The sequence below is a fragment of the Corvus cornix genome, chromosome 7, assembly GCF_000738735.6.
Source record: "Corvus cornix cornix isolate S_Up_H32 chromosome 7, ASM73873v5, whole genome shotgun sequence".
NCBI classification, from domain to species: domain Eukaryota; kingdom Metazoa; phylum Chordata; class Aves; order Passeriformes; family Corvidae; genus Corvus; species Corvus cornix.
In genome coordinates this window covers 3,613,121-3,633,645 of record NC_046337.1, presented here as the reverse complement: position 1 = coordinate 3,633,645, position 20,525 = coordinate 3,613,121, and the positions used below count along the sequence as shown (strand labels likewise).

General features: G+C 39.3%; 1 protein-coding gene across 13 annotated transcripts in view; it reads right to left on the bottom strand.

The window, feature by feature from the left end:
• The window catches only part of GTDC1 (glycosyltransferase like domain containing 1), a 172,534-nt gene that overhangs the window by 60,146 nt on the left and 91,863 nt on the right, over nt 1-20,525 (bottom strand). The window contains exon 1 of one of the 13 annotated variants that reach the window (XM_020585042.2): nt 13,634-13,732. The exons of the other annotated variants lie outside the window; for them this stretch is intronic. The gene's annotated coding sequence lies outside the window, so the exon portion shown is untranslated. Of the gene's footprint in view, nt 1-13,633; nt 13,733-20,525 lie in introns of those variants that run through there. 13 annotated transcript variants of the gene reach the window in all.

Genomic DNA, 20,525 nt, shown 5'->3' with positions numbered 1-20,525 from the left:
CATGTCTCTGTGGCTTGGGAAGAGCCATTTCTTAAATCAACTGCACACTGCCTGTCCTGCCTGGATGAAAATCAGCATAATGATCCAGGCAGGTCCTCAAGCTGCCTCTTGACAGCACAGAGAGCACTGACCTCTGAAGGGCTTTTCTGGGCTCTAAAGACTGTGTGTTCACTCTCCTGGCTGGCTCTTGTGGAGCAGAATGAATAAGGCCTTTGCCATGTAGTTAAATACAGGAGAAGAGAGTCACACAGTGCCCAGATGCACACTCAGCTGAACGTGAAGAAGGTTCTGCATTAGCGCTGCCAGAGACACCTCCATCTATTCTTTGAGTCTGAAATCAAACATTGAGGTATCAAATACGCCAGCAGAGTTCACAGAGCTGCTGATGCTTGGGCTGGAGCTTATTTTTCAGTGGGAGATAAAAGGTGATTCTCTGAACTACGTATCATCACAGGATACGTTTGTTGTAGCCGACTGCACTAATACAATAGCGCTGGCAACGCGTAGTGAAACTTAATCCCTCTGAAGACACACAAGCTTCTTTTAAGTTTCAAACCTATACCATTGAAAAACATCCTTGAATATTACTGTGTATTCAAGAGTACTTTTCTCGTTAGCTGCTCTTCTCATCCTTTTCACTATTTGTATTTATTTAAATGGAGCCCTGATTTAAACCAGACCTGTGAATAAGTCACTGCTCTTGGTCATCCTCTATTTAATAACCACTGAAATTTTGCATAATCATTTTTGATGCATCCAGCTATAAAACATTCTTCTTGTGATGACTTAGATAGCAATTTTCATACATATTTGAAAACTCAGACACCGTCTTGCTACAACAACACTGGCATTCCACCTCCAAATGTAGTTCCAGAGGTAAATCACACATATAAGAAAATCAAAACAAATGCAGCAACATCTCATGGAGGAACAGGAATGCTACAAAGAAAAGAAAATAATCTAAATCTCTAAAGGCAACATCTCCACGCAGCTTATCTTTAAAACTCTACTCTGTAAACAGTCAAAGTTTTCTTTTAAAAGTTAAAGGTACACAGAAAATTTAAAAAGCAACGGCAGGTTTGTTTCTTTTTTATTGCCTCTAATGTACAGCATGCTTGGATCATGCTTCTTCACATTAGAAATTCAGGTCTTGTCTGTCCTAGGAGGATGCATGGTGACTGGGGAGCTGGAGTGAAATGACCATGTTATCACAAGAAAAAGAATGTGAAAACTGAGTAACTGAGTGCAGAGCTGCTCTTTGGTGAGGTCTGCCTTGGGTTCGCTTTATTAACCAGTGTTGATCTTGTTCAGCTCATAAATACGAACAAGTCAGATGACAGATTTGCCTCTTTGTCTCAATACCCCTTGACAGTCTAGTGCAGGAGATGAACATGCTTTAACACACACTGGTCTTCCCTGTGTGTGTTTGGGTGGGAACAGCCTAAACATTTTACAATCGTCAAGATTAAAAAAAGCCATGAAAATATGAAAAAGAAATGAGTATCATAAAAGAAAAAACTTTTCTCCAAGTTTCCTTTATGCATCGCAGGGCAACAGAAATTGCAGACCTTGTGTGGAAAAAAAGAAATAAATCACTTTTTCTTTCTGCTGGCTCTTTTTCAAGTCTCCTTTCACATTTGAGGTACAATCCTTCTGTAAGGAGGATTTTTTGACTGAGTGCCTTAAAAGACAACCCTCATTTACCTATTATTCAATACTGATTTAAATTACTAGGTTTCTTAAGTTTCTGACCTCCTGTATTTTATGATGTATTTCAAACACTTTGACTCTTATGAACCATTTAATTAACTAGATAATAACTGCACATTTGTCCTACTTGCCATTCACCAAAGTTAAGTTTCAACATTACTTCTGAAACTATCCTGCATGCCTGTCATTCAGCAGCTTTTATTTCAAATTACAGAGGGGAAAAAATTGTCCTTGATTATTCCTATGATATTGATGACACCAACACATGGCATTGGAAAAACTGAGGAACAAATTTTCCATTTTTAAGTCTATGGATAGTGTTTCATGGCTGCAAGAAGAAATCAGATTCTCAGATGATATAAACTGCTCAGATGTTTATAAATTGCTATAACTGGCTTACAGGAACTGCAGATCTTTAAGTCAGATGAAGATCTGGTGACAAACCATGGTTTCCCAAAGAAACCATTGAGAAACAACCTCTGAGCCTTCTGCATCCAAATACCTCACGGGGAACAGATTGCAGTCATAAGGAAAGAAAGATCTCTGAGCTGTATAAAAAATGAAAAATCTCTGTATTCAGCCCAATATTATACTGTTATTTTGGTTAAAAGATTTATGGCACACTTGCTACTCAACTAAGGCAACTCACAAATGCTGCATCTCTTTGGCAATGTGGCTTCACCAATAAAATGGGGTCTGTCAGAATCAGATGCTTATTTTTCAGGATTAAGGAATCCATGTCATAGTTAAAACACTTTCATGTGCTTAATGGACTCACCCCAGTTGTGCTGGAAAGGTCCTTTAAGTCTGCATTATAAAGGCCCCATTTTCTGGTTGTATTTTAAAAAGTTTAAAAAATAAATGCTTGTTGGACACAGCAGAGCCTGTAACACAAACCTTTATTTGAAGAATACAGGTGCCTTTCTGGGACTGACCTAAGCAGGATTCTGATGTAGGAGCACCAACATGGTTTGAAAAATGTCTCTGTGTGGTTGGGATTTTAAAAGAAATTTAGGATTCCTATGGAAGGCACAAAATACATGTGTTGCTGCCTTGCGAACTGATGAGTGAGGGGAATAACACAGGGATTCCTTTCTTTATCCACTTTGATGATAAACCTGCCTAAATAATTGACTTTGGTACTGACTTGGACACTATGGCTCAATTCTTCTGAACTATCTCAACAGTCTGTGCATTTGAGGAGCTTCCCCCATGACCATGAGCCCCTAATGGGGGCAGGGAAAGGAAAAAATAAACTCTAAGACTGTCTCAAAAACTCAATCTTTGGCTTAGACTGCCCCAGAAATAGGTCCCATTTGAAATGTGAAGATCTTGATGATGAGTAAATAAAACAACTGAGCACACTGGGTTCCCACAGGCTGAAGAGCGTGTGCACATACAGGCATGCATGAGCACACACGTGTAAAGGACTGCTGCTCAATCCTTCGTAGGAAACCAGCTGATGACAAATACTGGTAATCTATTTAGAAATGTGGTTTCATAGTTCAGTCCTTTGGGGCTTGAGAACTTCACTCATCACGTCTCTGGAGCATTACACAGTAATCTCTGAAAAACTGCATGCTAGATTAGCTCTGAGGATACTTCTGATGATTAAAGGCACTGAGGATCTTTACATTTATGTGGCTTGATGAAGACCAGCACCTCCCAGTCAGACATGGAAGGTCCAGCACCCTGGGAGGGGTCAGAAAGCAGCCAGCAGCAGTATAAATCTGCCAGAATATCTCAAAGGTAGAAAAACCCACAACCACCTCCTTCCACAGGCATGTTCAAATAGCTCTATTGGTTTCCATCACAAGGCAAGCTCTTACTTCCGACGTCTCAACTGTACATTGCTGCCTCGTGGTGTATTTGTAGCATATTCTGCCATTAATAGCGGCAGTATGTAGGCAGCTCTGAGGACACATCCCAATCAACATCCACAGTCCCAGAGCCCTCAATCTCACTCAGTTCCTCATTTATCCCCTCCCTCAGCCAGAAGAACTCTGCATGACCTGCAGCATTTCTGCATCTTCACTGTTGCTCTGTTGTAAAGTTGGTGACTAAAGAGAAGTCACAACACAAACTCCAGTAGAGGAACAGCTGACCAGCAGGTAGATGCCAGAGAAATGATTCAGGCTGTCATGGTGCTTCTATGGTTTCTCCAATTAATATTATAAAATGCATAGAATTACACAGCTTAAGTGTATTAAACCAAAGGAACTGCTCCCTGCTGAAAAGTCCTGATAAATAATGTCACTTAGAATCACCAAATGCTCTGGGTTGGAAGGGACATTAAAGTTCATCCTGTTCCACCCTTAGAATTCCTTCCTGAGATCTAATCTAAATCTGCCTCCTTCATCTTAAGGCCATTCCCCCATGCAGGTATAACTTAGGTGTAATTGTTGCACCATCATCCCACAGAAAAGTGACAATTTTTTTTTGCTGGTAAATGCTGCTATGACTATTATTCTAAAAGCTGTGCAATTTAACTATGAGACCATATCAATTAGAGGTGGAGTACATCAACTCTGTCTTCTAACCAGTGCAATAATCCACCCCAGGGGAGTTTTCTACACATCTAATAGTAGATTTACTCAATATTCTACAAATAGACACCAAAAACTTCAGAAAAATGATGATGTTCATCCTGTTTCTACTGATGGTTCTTCTGTCACATGCCACAGAAATATTTTGACAAATACAGGAATATTTTAGAAAGATGAATAAAAGCAATGAACTACAAAATGGTCTTGTTTATGAGAACATCGACATATTAATTCTCATTCTTTTGAATAAGAAAAAGCCACAGATCTGTCAGGTTAAGAAAATTATTTTCACATTGACAGGAAAATAGATGCAGATGATTGAAAATTTGAAATTTATTAGCATTTTATTTCCCCTATATTAAAAAATAAACCTCACTACAGCAAAGTTTCTACAGAATAAAAAACCCTCAATGGCTATGAGAAGACAGGCAAAGAAGAGAAGAGTGATGATACAGCTGCCTGCTGCCCCAAAAATGAGTGAGCACCTAAAAACCATCATGATTTATTATGCACATAGCCGGGGTTCTGAGAGAACACAGAGATATTACCTCCAGCATGTCTCATTAACAGGTTAAATTCTGTTGTTGAAATTGTTTATGTGTTTTGCCTCTTTCCAACCAGCTGAACAATGCCCTGTTAGATCACAGAATCAGAAGTGCGTGGTTTTGAGTCTAGGACAATCCTTGACGAGCACATTTAAACTTAACATGAACCTGGATGCAAGTTAAAAGAAGTCAGGGGATGAGGTGACAATAGAAAGGTTGTTATGGGAAGCACAGGAACAGCACTGGTGAGAGAGGATACAACCCCACCTTCCCACTTAAGAATCAGATAAAAAAGAACCATCAAAACTAACACGGGAAGAGCTGTGACAGCAACCACTTCACATCACATTCTGTGGGTAGATGATACAAACCCCACACATGCAAAGCACTAAAATACACCAGCAAGCTCAGTAAGATCAAACATTTTTTTCCACACTGTCCAAAGCCCTTCTAACATTATTCTGAGCATCAGACCATTCATGGTAAAGGTGCTGATTTATGGTTTTTTGACACTGGAAGCTCCTCAAGGGGAAGTTTAAAGGCCATTTACCATCTATGTAACCTAATGCTACCTGCATATATAAATATGCATGTATGTATGTTTTGTTTGTTCACTCCATCCTTTTGTACACGCTGATATTCAAAGGTAAAAACTGAAAATAAATGGAGGGTGTTACACTGGATGCCAGATTTCTGCACCTGGGTTTGATTCCTGACCATCAGTGGTTGTACATGGAAAATCAAGTTTAACTGTCAGTGTGTAGTCATATCAGTGACACTATCACTGAAATTATGGATACCTGGTTTAAAGAAATAAAATAATTTGCTGGCAGACCTTCAGGCACCAAAGAAATCTGAGTTTAATACACTGATTAACGTTTCCAGCACAATAATTGTGTACACGAACCTCTATTAAGACCTTCTTGCAGGTTCCCCAGTAACTCCTTATGCTGAGCTTTCATTTAAAAATATTTCCAATATTCTCCTTTCCAGCAGCTTTGCTCACCCTTTAGATACTGCCCAGCCTCAGGTGACTTCAGCAGGTTCCCCCATGTTCCCATGTGAAATGATTCCTGACATTTTAGCTTGTATTTACATCTGTATTAACTTTACACATTTAGAAATAAATAAAGTGCAGCTTCTCACCTCTCATATAGCAATCCAGACATGTAAAAAGAATTGCAGAGTTATATTTATGGGCACACACTAATTCTTGATAACAAAATAACTAAATGTTCCCAACAATTTCTTCTGGCATGCAGCAGTAGTGCTTTTTGTAATCCACTTTATTCATCTGCAGTAATTCATCCCATTCAGAAGAACAAGATTTAAAAATAATATTTAAACAAGGTTGAGGATAACAACTAAAAGGTGCCCATGGAGAGACATATTTAAATGCCTGCCAAATATATTTACCTAAGTCAACAGTGAAGTTTTATTTGGCAATTCTGCATTTTAAAGCTATTGTCTCAATTAGGCCAAAAAGGAGGATACTGCTTATGACTGCAAGTCTCTGCCTGCATTCATTTATTGTTCAGTTCACAGTCTCTGAATACAACACAATCCTCCAACGGAGTCAGCTTTCATAATTCAGCAGTACAAAGTCTGCAAACACATGTAACCTAGATCCATATTTCACAGTGACAGCATATGATAGCAGAATGTGAAGTATTAATGCTAGTGTCACTACAGTCCTACACTCTACTGCACTTTAAGAGAAAGCAGCTGCTGAGATGAAATGTGTGCCAACTGTCTGAAGACAGAAACATAAGAAACATTCCTTCTGTTACAAAGGGAGAGACACACACAAACAGACTTTCTTTTAGACTCAACAAGCACAAAGTTTCTTACTTTCGCCTTTTACGTTTCTATTTCAGAACCGCTCACGCGCTGGGGAGAGACGTGCCTGGGTGGGAGTCCCAGCCTGGGCACGGAGCAGCTCCTGACGCAGAGCAGGGTTGAGTGAGGGTGATGCATCAGTACAGGGAACTGCTGGAATGGTGACACCAATCTGGCACCATTCTCCAGAATCATGGAATCACTGAATCATTTAGGTCGGAAAAGCCCTCTACGGTCATTGAGCCCAACCATTTCCACAGCAATGCCAAAGCCACCCATATCCCCACCTGGCTTTTAAATCCCTCCAGGGATGAGGACCCCACCACTGCCCTGGGCAGCCTATGTCAGTGCTGGACAGCCCTTTGCATGAAGAAATTTTCCCAAATATGCAACCCAAACCTTTCCTGATGCAACTTGATTCTGCTTCCTCTCATCCTGTCACTTTTTACCAGAGGGAAGAGCCCGACCCTCACCTGGTTGCACCCTCCTGTCAGGGAGTTGTAGAGCACAATAAAGTCTCCCCTGAGCCTCCTTTTCTCCCTCAGCCACTCCTCATATGTCCAAGAAAACCCAATTGCCACCGAATTCCTGATGAGGTATGAGATATAAACATTCAGAATGCTGGGTAGAGATGCTGTAGGACCTTCCAGAAATGCTGTATCAGCTTTTCAATAACCAAAGCAGTGAAACAGTCTCCTGCCTGCAAACATCTTTGTCCTAACCCATCCTTGTGTTGTGCACCTGCTACTGAGAGCTTTCTTAATTGAACTAAGGGACACGCTACAGAATTGTGATTGGATTAATAAGGTGCATTTTTTAAATCTATTCTCTACATAGAGAGTAGTAGAGAACATGCTCTTCTTGATTTGTGTCTAGTCCTGGAGCAACACCACCAAATGATCTACCACGTAGTGTATCACCACCTTTTACGCCCAGCGCTACAATAAGAGTGTGACATAATCTGAAACGCTCGGCCGTAATTCACTTAAAAACTACTACAACCTCATTGACCTCCTTATCAAACAATTTATTGTGCATTTACAGACTGGACAATGAAATAGAGGAGGCAAGGTATTAATGGTGACACTATTTGGCAAGCTCATAGCACAGTTCATTCAAAAGGCAATTTTAAAATTGAATGAAGAGGTTTGACTAGGCAATAAAAACAGCCACAATGCCAGTGAACAGTACTTAGGAGGAAAGCCTCTAATTATCCTATTTATAAATCAACAGCAATTTTACTGATGACTTCTTCTCAAACTTGATTAAAATAACTTCAAAAAATTAAAAAATAATCAGATCATATTTATTTTATTAAATTACAATTTTAAAGCGTTATTGATTCCCTTCATAAATGAAAATGATAAAAACTTGAGGACAAGAATGAGACAACATTTTTTAAGAGAAACATTTGTACAACACTCTGCAACATAATTATAGTGCTGCCCTTGGGGAAGGGGATTTTATTTTATAATGAGAATGTTTACACTGTTATGGGGTTCAATCTATCTGGGAGGGAAGGTTAAACTTCTTTCCATTAAAGACAGGCTTATAATGAAAAGCTCTGAAAGGAGAATGGAGTCTAATATAGTAGATGTAATGGCCTATTAAATGATTCACACACACAAAATGAATCAAATTCATTGTATCTTACTGCACTTTTATGACAAAATTGTTGAAAAAATAAAACTATTGTCAAGATAATTGCATATTACATATACTGTATTACTGTAACTACTATTCTTATTGGATGACCCAGAGTCTACATTTTAGGGACGTTAATAGGACATTACATTTTAAATACTTTATAGTATTGGAATGTTGCACAAAAATCCCCCTTTCACTCTGAAGGCAAAAATCAATTCAGACTTAAAGTCATGCTGCAATTCTGCATCATTCTTTTTCAATTAAGTTTTTGCATACATTCTTTATGATGTCATTTCTACATTCCTGCAACAGATGTTTGTTTATATCCCAATTTACCCAAATGCTTCTGTACTAGTCCCTGAACGTAACCTCTACAACCAGCTTGTGTTTCCAAAAACACAGTACAAGAAATGTTTCCTTAAACTTGTCCCCTCAATCTACTGCTAAAAATCACCATCTCTCATCGCCACACAGTAATGGACATTTTCTTACAGGAGCTTGAATGTATCAAAAATACCAGAAGAAATTAAATAAAAGTCATGGTACACCTCTAAAAAAAACCCATTATATATAAGCAGGTCGAAAAGTAGGAAACATTTGCATGAAGGATTGAAAATTTTACATGAGATCTGTAATGCAATATTTTGGCCTACTACTAAGAGTTCTGCAATAATAATGACTGTTCATTAAGGAGCTGGTCTTGCAAACACACAGATTGAGAAAATCTACATGACTGCATTTAGTCACCTACAGAACTGTCCATATGTGCTCTTATATTAAGCATCAGAAACCTTGGTTTATTATCTTTTTGCTAATAAATGCTTCTAAAATACTGGCTGCATTATTTTCACGTGTTGGAAAGCACCAGGATGCACCTGGTATTATCATAATGCAAATGAAAGCATAAATAATATACGACTGAGAATATTTGGGACACTTTTATCCAGTAAATAAAAACACTATGCTATTAAACATAACTGCAATAAAGCAAATTAATCATCCACATCTCAAGGAAGACAGCATAAGAATGTAAGAAATTAAACCAGAGTATTTTCATAAAGAAAAGTCGTGGAATAAACAGCAATTGAGCAACGTGGTCAGTGGAAGGTGTCCCTGCCCATGGCAGGGGGATGAAATGAGATGATCTTCTGAGTGCCTTTCAACCACCATTCTGTGAGTCTATGAACTTGCTTACCTTGCTTATAAAAGTAAGAAACCTTGAGGAGAACAAAGTTCTACCCATGAACAAGACTCTTTTCTATTAAAATTAACTAAGTCACCACCCACGAGGGTGTGATACATTAAGAGATGGAGAAATTATCAATGTGGAAGGTAGCAAACCATGAATGAAAAATGGCACGGGTTGTTGAGGCCAAAATTCAGTTATTTTCCAAAGGTTCAGTAGTTGAGAGTGGAGTGGGAAGTCTGAAAGGCATCTCAATAGATAGACAACATACAAGAGAGAAATCAGCCCATTAAATAACTGGACTCCTAACTCACCATGGAGGAGCCACTCCAAGACAGTTTCTAGTGGTGAATAATGCCAGACAAGGTAGATTGGCTTGGAATAGTTTCACATTGTAAGACTACAGGCCTCAGCTACTCTTCCTGGAGTGAAATAGTGCCAATAACACACATTATCCAGCAGATGCTTTCAACTGAGGAATTCAGGACTGTGTGTATGTGGGATGAACGCTCATTCAACAACCACCAGCAGTGAAGGTTCATCAAATCAGCCATTTATTTTCTCCTCCTCCTATCTGCTTCCAGAACCTTCCTTCTCTCTTTATTACAATGATGTTGCCCCAGCTTCAGGCATCCCTATTACTGCACTGGAATAATGCTGACACATCAAACCTGTTTATTGGTTGCCCACAGCTATGCAGGAGGATGAGCTGCACATCCTCCCGAGTCATTGTGTTTGAGTATCTCCACTTACCCAACAACTGCTCTGTGGATACTTTGATTTTCTAGGTGAACAGGAATATCAGTCCAATTCCCCCACGAAAAGGTTAAAAGAGAGAAAAGTAAATACCAGAGCTTGGACCTCTGAAGACAACCAAATGCTCAAGTCAAATTTCACGTACCCAAACAAAGCATCTTCATCATCGCAAGGCATCCTCCTAGTTAGCATTCACTTTAGGCATTCCAAGTTAACAAATGCTATCCATTTTTTCCTCAAGGAAAATCCATTTGTTTTCTTTATAGTAGGTCTTTTAAAAGGGAGTCATAACTGATGGATTACAACATGTTTCTACCTTTTCAATCTGAATTTCATAAGAATAAAATAAACCACAAATGAAAGTGCTTGTACCAGGCACGTTGAACCTTTCTTCTTCTATTAGCATATCAGTCTGCAATCATAACTAGATCAATAGCGAAGATATCTGCTTAAAAGAGCACCATGCTTTCTTTTGTCAGAAATTCATTACTTTTTATTAGGGTCATTGCTTGAAAACTTCAAAACACCATATGGACCTAATTGTGGTTTATTTTGGCAAAAAGGAAGACACTGTAGAACAATTGAGGCATTACATTCTACAATTCCATTACTTTCATCCCTCTCCGTTTTATTACTGTGTCATTAAAGGCAACTTGAGTGAGCGAAGAATTATAGTGTCATGTGTACGGGCTAGTAGATTAATAACAAAACACACTCAAGTTTAAAGGTATCTAACAGCTGTTTTCATTATTTTGTGTAAATACGCTTGAAGCATATCTATCTGATTAGTGGATAGAGTGCTCTTCTCTGTCACATGCCATGGGCACTGCTATGTGCAAGTAATCAAAGTGCTCAGAAAATGAGTTTACATTGTTCACTGCTGAAATACACAAATGTCAGAAAGTGACTGCGCATCAAAGCTTAGGCAAATCAGCTGCTGCAAACAAACAGACTCCAATGCACATCGCAGCTTTAAACATTCCTCTGCAGCACAATGACTGAACAGGACTTATTGCCAGCCCAAATGAAGTGATGCTCGCAGAATAATAAGTCGCCAACGTATAGATGTGCTGACAAGTCCAGCACTGGGTACCGCTGAAAAGAGCTCAGCTGTTTCCAGAACCAGAGATACACTGGTTTAGTATCATAAATATGTCCTGATATCAGGCAACTTTATGGATCTCACACAAGGTCTCACTAGAAAACAAAAAAAAAAGGAAAATTTTTTACCTTTTAGTATTTTTTAATATTTTAAAAAAAATTTTACTGTGACTTGTTTACCAGGAACCCTGTCAGCTGATCCCTCCATTTATTGGCAACAAAAAGACAACAGTTTAGGCACCCAAAAAGGGTCAAATCCTCTCTTTTCCATATATAGTCACATCATTCAAGATGGGTAATTCAAGCTCAGATGGCAGATAACACAAGTGAACTCCAAATCCAAAAGTCGTGCGATGGAGTTTGAGGAAGGACAGATAAAATTTCAGCCACTGAAAGGAATCACTGCATAAAAAGTTCTTTCTGTCCTCCATTTGCTTCTAGCACAGACTGAGGCAGTTTTAGTATTAAAACTACTCTGCACAAGGATGAAAGTGAGAGAGCCCTACAGACTCATCAAAATAAGAAAGTTAAAATAAACTCAGTCTGACTCCAATGAGCTCAATGGAATAATTTTATCCAAATGCTTCAGTGAGCAAAAGTAAACTGAGGCAAAATAGAGAAGGCTGCCTAGAGAGCCACAAGACTCAAACATTTTGCCTGAGGACAGTTTTTATTGAAGCACATCTCACCTAATGCTTTCCCAAATCCCTGTGGGTTATCAAGCCTTTGGTACCACTTCTACGTGTCTTCTGAGGGATGCCCAGGCTTTCAAAAAACAACAACTTCCATGAACTTGCTGACATCCTATTCCATGAAGAGTTCCAGACCAGGCTGGATGGGGCTTGGAACAACCTGATCTAGCAGAAGATGTCCCTGCCCATGGGAGAGGGGTTGGAACCAGATGGTCTTTAAGGCCCCTTTCAACCCAAACCATTCTAGAATTTAATGATTCTAAGAGTAATGCCTCAAAAACTCCCTTGTTGCAAAGGCAGAGAAGAGGAGGGACAAAAAGCACTGGCCATGATGTGGTTTTCTTCAAAAGCACTAAAATGTCCAGATGAACCCAGTACAGTCAGACAAAAGCATTCCCCTCATTTTTTTTCCCTTCCCACCATGGTCATTAGGAATCTGTCTAAAAAAATTCAGCCCTTCCCAAATGCAGTCAGAGGTTGAACAGAGGAGCTGGACGTACCTTACAGGATACTGCTCATTTATGGAACACGTGATTAATGATCTACGAGATAAACACTGCGCAGAACACAGAACAGACTGGGCTGTTGTGTCTTTTACAGATGCTGGGAACTCAGGATCTCCTTCACGGACCAGTTCAGGTCTCAAGACTGAAGTCACCAAGTGACTAACTCACAGACCATCTTTTTTCACCTTCATTTTGGGGATATCATCACAGCAAACATCTGCAGCTGCCTGGCACTACTCCTATATTGTTTAACCAACCATTCTATGAATTTATCAAACTTGCATTTCAATAGCATTTCAACAGTCATTTCACAATTAAACGTCTCTCCAGAAAATAAAGAAAAAAACAAACCAAGCCACCACCCTCCACACCCATTTTTTTACTTCCAGTCTCAGTCATTTAATAATGACCAATTTATACCTAGTGGATGTCGTAAGGATTATCCTGAAACTTAAATAATTCCTCCTCTTTCATAGCATTTATCCTCTGACTGTATTTATAAAGATTAACATATATCCCCTTCTCAACCTTTATTTTGCTAGGACAAGTGAACCATACTCTTTTAATCTGCTCTCATAATACAGATTCTCCTAATCATCCTAGCAGCAATTCTCTACACCTGTTTCACAGTTTAAATTAATCTTTCTTGAGCATGGGTGACCAGAACAACATACTACTTTTTTTTTTTTCAGTGCTTTACACAGACACATCCATCTGTACATTTAAAATATCTTTTCTATGGTGTATGAGATCCAAACACACTTTTAAAAAAAAAAAAAATATATATATATATATATATATATATTTGGTATAGTGCAGCTATTTAGATGCACTAAATGTCAGTACATTTGTGGCAATACCTTCACAGCCATATAAACTGGTCCACCTCTTAATACATTAAAGTGACCAAGAGAAGGAAGAGCTGCCTGTTTCTCTATTTAACACCTGTGAGAACCATCAGCTGCAGATAGAAAATGCTTAACGGTTCAAAGGAGAATGTGGCTGTGAAAGCTTGGGGGTTTTTTGAGAGGCAAAGTCATAGAACTGAAGATGTAATCGCAGAGCATCCACAATGAGTATTCTGCCACGGAGAGGGGGAACATACCTAAAACAAATCCATCCCGGAGAAATTAAATCTGAGGCTCTTCAACTGCTGCAGAACCAGAAATAAGAGACCTTTAGCTTCTAGACAAGAAAAGTTGATGAGGAAGCACAAGTGGAAAGATGAGGGTTCTGGCAGGGTGGTGAGACAGCACACACCACTAACAGATGATCTTTAAAGTCCCTTCCAGCCCAAGTCTGCCTGTGATTCTATGACCATTTGTCCCATGGCTGGTTGGGCAATAATGAAAATAGAGAGGATGTGGCCTCGTGATGAGTCCCAGGGTTATGGAGGGGCAAGAAATACATGCAGCAGGTCACGGATGGACAAAGTTCAGCTTCCTGTAAGCCTGACCTGAGCACTACTGAGGAGTCATCTTAAAGGAAAATGGCACCATTTTATGAGGAATCCACTCTAAAATTTACCACAGACTGGATGATTCAACTTACTAATTCCTTCTTCCTGGCTGCTGTTACTAATGGTAACATTGTTTGAAAAACAGACTGAACATAATGATACCTTGTTTTATATTATCCAAATCTACTCTGCTGCAAATGCAGATTTCTCAACACAAAATGCCCCGCTACTAAAAAAGGTAATCTAATCCCAAGAGCTTTTTTCCTACATACTTGAGGAAAACTCTGACCTGTTGTAACAAGTCCAGAGGAAAACACAAAGATGCTTCAAGGACTGGACTCCCTCTGCTATGATATGGACAGACTGAAAAAGCTGGGGGTGTTCAGCCTGGAGAAGGCTCCAAGGAGAACTGAGAGCCCCTTAAACTACTTAAAGGGTCTCCAAGAGAGCTGGAGAGGGATTTTGGACAAGGGCCTGGAGTGATAGGACCGGGAGAATGGCTTCCCACTGCCAGAAGGCAGGGTTAAATGGGATATTGGGAAGAAATTCCAAGCTATGAGGGTGGTAAGGCCCTGAGAAGCAGTGGCTGCCCCATCCTGGAAGTGTCCAAGGCCAGGTTGGCTGGGGTTTGGAGCAAACTGGGATAGTGGAAGATGTTCCTGCCCAAGGCAGGTGTAGAGCAAGGCGATCTTTAAGGCCCCTTCCAACCCAAACCATCCTATGATAAGAAGCTGGAAAAACAGTCCTGGACTTGGATCTCCCACAGCTCTTCCACAAAGCATCCCTATGACTTGGTGTTTGCAAGCCCAGAACTGATGAACTCTCATTACCACTTAGAGATGCATCTTTTCCATAGTAAAGCAGAACAACCTCCTACCTTAAAAGCACTTCTGGCACGCTTACGTTGGGATTTTCATATTTTTAAATGTATGCCATCTGAATTATTTAAAGGGAAGAAGAGGAGGATTATTTCATCTGGGAGTCACAACTGAGCAGGGGGAATGTCCAAAATATAAAATATTAAGTATTTGCAAATGCAAAAGAAAAAAAAAAAAGAAAGAAAAAAACTAACCAGATTAAAACACTCCTTGCACAACAAAGAAACTATCTGTGATTTAGCAAAATTAAAAATCATTTAACTTCATCCCATTTGGTTATGTATAAATAAAACATCTGCATGAAGTTGTTCTTACACAGTACATAAAGGTCATCTCCATAGGACTGGAGAGCTATGCTTCAAGTTTCCTCTTCAATATGTGATTTTATGTATTCCATCGTGCAATTTTGCTCTCTTATTCTCTATTCTCTAAAATTCCTATAGAACATCTTCATATCTTCCCCACTGACACTTCCATCTGACGGTACCTCTGACTGTAACTGGAATGGGTTGTCTGCAATCTTGCACACAACAGTGCTTGAAGCAGATCCAACAAGCATAAAGTTTCAGTCTCACATTTAATAACAATTTGCAAGGCAATCTATTCCACCACTCTTTTAAAAGGTGCTGCTTGTTTGGGCTTTGGTTGGTTTGGGTTTTTTTTCCCCCTAAACTAATACTGTGTTCAAGATGAAATGTGGCTTTTTGTAAAGGTACTGCCATTCCCCTACAACTAGGAACAGAGATTTTTTTCATACTTCCAAGACTGATTCCTGACATTTTGTATTCTTAGTGAAGAATCTCTAAAAACTCAGATTTTTCTTCCTATTCTTTATATTTTCTGCAATTTTTAGCACATTACCAGTTTTCTTTTATGCTATATTACAAGTACTCACAATATTTAAACAATAAGTTTCTGTCACTGCCTCATGTAGCAACTAAGAAATAAGAGCCCAACATGACTGCCTCCTTCTCTGATACAATCCTGTAAGCATGAAATCCTTCTAAAGGAAAAAAAAAAAAAAAAAGAAAATCCACCTTCACTTCCATGCAATATTCATGAATTTCATAATAAAAAAATATGGAATTGTTCAAACGTTGAAGGGCAGTATTTTGAAATGCAAAATCCATCAGGGACAGCCTTGTCTATAAAAACCATCTTTCACACATGCAAATGATTTAAGTTCCTATGGATTGAAAGGGACCTGGACACAGCCACATCACTCAAAACCCTGTTAGTTTTGTGCCACCTTTTCCCACCCCTGTTAATGCTGTATTCCCACAAAAAGCCCTCAGTTCCCCCTGACTGCAGGTAAAATGAGGGTATTTAGTACTTTGCAGGATCCTACCATTAAGCAACATAATTTTTTCACTTTGAATAAAATCAAAAAAACTCAAACCCACAGCTTTAAGTCTGCCACAATTTTAACCAATTAAACTTAAAATTCACTTATGACAACAATTTGATGCAAACTCCAAAAGTATTTCATGTCTCAACCATCCTGAATGGGGATGTTATTTAACCCATCCCAGCACTCAGGAGAAAGACTCTTGTGAAAGGAGAAGAAAAGAAACAGAGAATTGAGGGAGGAAGATGAAGAAAGCCCCAACAAGGGCTTGTGTTTATTATGCTTTAAAAAAAGTAACATAAAATCATATTAAATGGATCAAAACTTTTAATATTGTGGAAATTAAAGTAAAAATATATTATTGTTTAAATTCCCAGTAAGTACAGTTGAATGACTGTATTCCAGATGGAAACCTAGAAGACTGAGGAGCACCATCCATACCAGTTGCTGATGAAGGTGTCATTTTCATCCCTTCTCCCCTGACATCCCTCAACAGCAAATGCCCACATTTATTGCAGCAAGGTAGGCTATTCTCTTCCCAAGTTGCAGAGAAATTATTATGCATGGAAGTGCGTAATAATCCAGTCCAGTCGTGACTCTACCACTGACTTCCCACATGAATATGCACGAATCAATTAAACCTCTGAATGCATCAATTTCCTCCTCGAGTAGTAATGATAATAATAATAATAGCTGCCCATTGTATAGGGCACTGCATGCAATATTTTTAATGCCTGCTAATGAAATGTGCTATTAATTATTAGGATGTGGTTTGTTTTTTGAAAGCCAAGCACCAGCACGTCTCAACTTTGCATTCAAAGTGACACAACTTGAATATTTCTGAAAAACTGCCTATGGGAAAGTATTATGGAAAATCCTCCTTAAAAAGCAAATGGCATTTCAATCAGTATGAGAACTTGTAACTCTTACCAGCTCTGCTGCAGAGAAATTTGTAGCTAAGGGGTTAATCAGATTAGATGGGAGTGGTTATAGGCTCAGTGCCACAGGTTTTGCCCTTTGTGGCTTCTCACATCCCAGACTTGGAAAATATGAGCTGTGATACTGAGAAAGGTAAGAAGCCAGCACAGCCCCATAGTGATAAATGAGTTTGCATCATCTGTCATTAGAACTTCCTGCCAACAGGGTCATTCCCTATTAAATTACCACTTGTCAATGTTTAAAATACTGATTGATAAATGACTGTGCCAAAACTGATAACACGACAGCTTTTATTTTCTAATATTCTTGGTTACCACATTCTGCTACTTCAAGATACAGATATAGTAGGGTTTTTTCCAAGTACTTTAGTGAAAGACAATTTAATCTAATATAAAACTAACAGGTACTGTATAACCATTGGTCCTGATATACATTACATACTATTCTTCTTGCCAAAATAAACCTACTGGTGATTTAGCGATATGGGTAGATCCAAGTTTCACATTTCATCAAATGCTAGTAATCTGTTTTATCAATATAAACTGCATTTTAATGAAAAAATTCTTTTCTTCAGTACACTTCACTTTTAACTCCCCAGAGTATGATAATTCGTTCACGCTGTAGAACAAGAATGTTTTACAAGACCTTAACTCTCCAGAGAAATTTCTCTGTAAATACAAAAAGCAAGTTTTATGGGAATGTGTTGTATGCAACATGAGCAGTACCCAACATAATAAAAAAGTAGGTTGCACAGAGAATTCTGTTTAAGTATCCTTGTGAGCTATTGTGAGCCTAAATGGTTATTATGATAGCATTTAGAGGAATACCTATACGACAGATAAAAGAGAGTCAGTAAAACTATTTTTGTCCCTGAATAGAGAAAAAGAAATTACTTTTTAGCAAGTTTTGCAGAACGAATACATGCCAGCAGACTCTGCAGCCTGGCCCTTCTCTAGGAGGGTGTTCTCATTCTGATGCTGCTGGAGTGGTCTGGGGATAAATATTTTGGGGATAAAACTGACATGTTCTGCCTGGAAGACAAGGCTGTGGTAACAGCTCTTCCATGATCCAGGGGGAGAATGGAAACTCCTACACCACCCAAGACAGCAGAAGTTGAGTGTTTGGAGAAAGCATCATGTGAGAAAACACCACTGAAAATGAAGGTGTCCTTCACTGAACCACCTAAGCCCTCTCTGCAGGTGCAGCTACCTGAGTTAGCACTTCTCCCAGAGGGGCAGGAGGAACCACTCCACTGCCAACAGCTTCACAATGGAAAGACTCCATTTTATGCCCCTTTGGAGCCCACACTGAACTTTCTTCCCAGCAGGGGCTGTGTCCCAGATCCTGAGAGCATCCCTCATGCTCCATGTGTAACGCTCAGCGTGCCAACACCACTCTTCTCCTCCCCTGCCGCAAGCGGGATTTGAGAAGACACTCTGAGAGCAATTTTCATCACCCAGCTCTTCAGCAGCAAGCCCCAAGGTAGGAGCAGTCTACTGGCACTTTCTAATTATGCTAATGACCCATAAACTGTGGTGGCAGTGAGGCCATGCCACCGGAGAGGGCACAGTGCACCACGGAGATGCCCGAGCCACCACCAAAGGCGGTAGGTACCGCCAGTACCAGAGTCACTGTCATTAGCACTCCACCTAAGCTAATACATGCTATTTCACTGGAAGGCTAATGAGCCAAAAACTGCTATTCTAAGCTATCTACTGCTTCCCACATGCAAGAGAGTTCACTACAGCTCACGTGAGTACCATTGCTGAGCATCTTTCCCTGCGACGCAGACACGTCCCCAGTGCCCATCCATAGCTTTGGGCTCCTGTGAATCCAAGTCTCTCCTTGCTCATTGACATCTGCATTTTTCCAGTTACGTTCAACCCTGCAAACTTGATCCAAGTGATGCAATTAATTTTTTTTTTTTTTTATTTCCCCAAAACAGGCTCCTCCACACGTTTCAGCACAAGAGATACTGCCACCATCTTTTAAAAACTTCTGCTTTACTCAGGAACTCCCTTGACTGGCCCTAAAATACTCTCCAAATTGGCAAATATTGCCACTCTCACACTATTAACTAAAAAAATATAAGCCCAAATGGTTGAAAATGTCCTGTTAGCTGTACTAAGTTATAAAAGCAAATGAAGAAACAAGTCTAAAATCCTTAATTCTACTTCAAAATGTGTAATGCAGATAGTACAAGATACTCACTAGCAAGTTCCACTTAAAAAAACCCGTTTTTATTTTCTGCTGTAATCCGCACACTCTTATGTTTCTTTTATATTATTCCACCTTAGTCCAATGTGAATTTTGAGCTCTTAGGAACGTTACTTCATTCTTGCTTATAAAAACATCTTCCTTTCCTACCACAGCGTGATAACAAAAAAAGATATACTACAATCAGAGGAATAGTAGTAATAACCAAAATCTAAATTAAAATTTTCATAGGAATGAATTCCAAGGAGTACCTAATCTGACCCTGCTTTGCAAACTGCCACTGACAATGTGGGCACAGATGGGATTAGAGAATTTGTATAAAATCACAGAATCATGGAATGGTTTGGGCTGGAATCTTGTTCTGCCACAGGCAGAGACACCTTCCAGTAGACCAGGATAATGCTCCAGCGGATATCCAAATACCAACAAAGGTATACCTTGCAGAAGATTTCCAGAGGGCTCTGCTGGCATGTGGAGAAGTACCAAAGACAACATCAATCAAAGGGGAATTTCTTCCTTGGGCATCATTTCACAGTGCAAAAGTGGAAAAAGATCACATCAAAATAGACTCTACTGACTGTACAGTGAAAAAAATTGTATTTTATTTATGTCACAATAGAAAATATACTAAAATTAAGTCAACAGCCACATAAGTGTGAATTACGATGTATTTAACTCTCTGTGCTATAAAACCCCAGTCTGACACACAGCACATATGGCAGAAGATCAGCCACTGGTCTCCATCCCTTGCAAGACCAAGGCACTGTGAAGGGACAGCCCAAACTCAGAGGGGTTTTTTGTCTCCAAGCTTAGAAATACTCTGTTTATTCCTACATCATTTGCTTCACCAGAATGTAAACAGAGCAGAACTGAAGTCAGAAGTCACATGAGGTGGGTATATACAGAGTAGCCTTGGCACCACAGGATATAATATGGAAGCCAGTCATTGTACCAGAACCAGAAAACAGGAGGATTAGGTCAGTAAATATCTTATTCTGTCAAATCCTCAAATCCTTTCATCTCTTCTCATTGTCAGATAAGGACTACAGTCTGGTGGGTTTGCTCTGGGAACACCAACACAGATCCTAATGACACATACTTATTTTAAAAGAGATTCTTTATAAAAAAGGCATCAATAACTTCCTCTCAAAAGTAG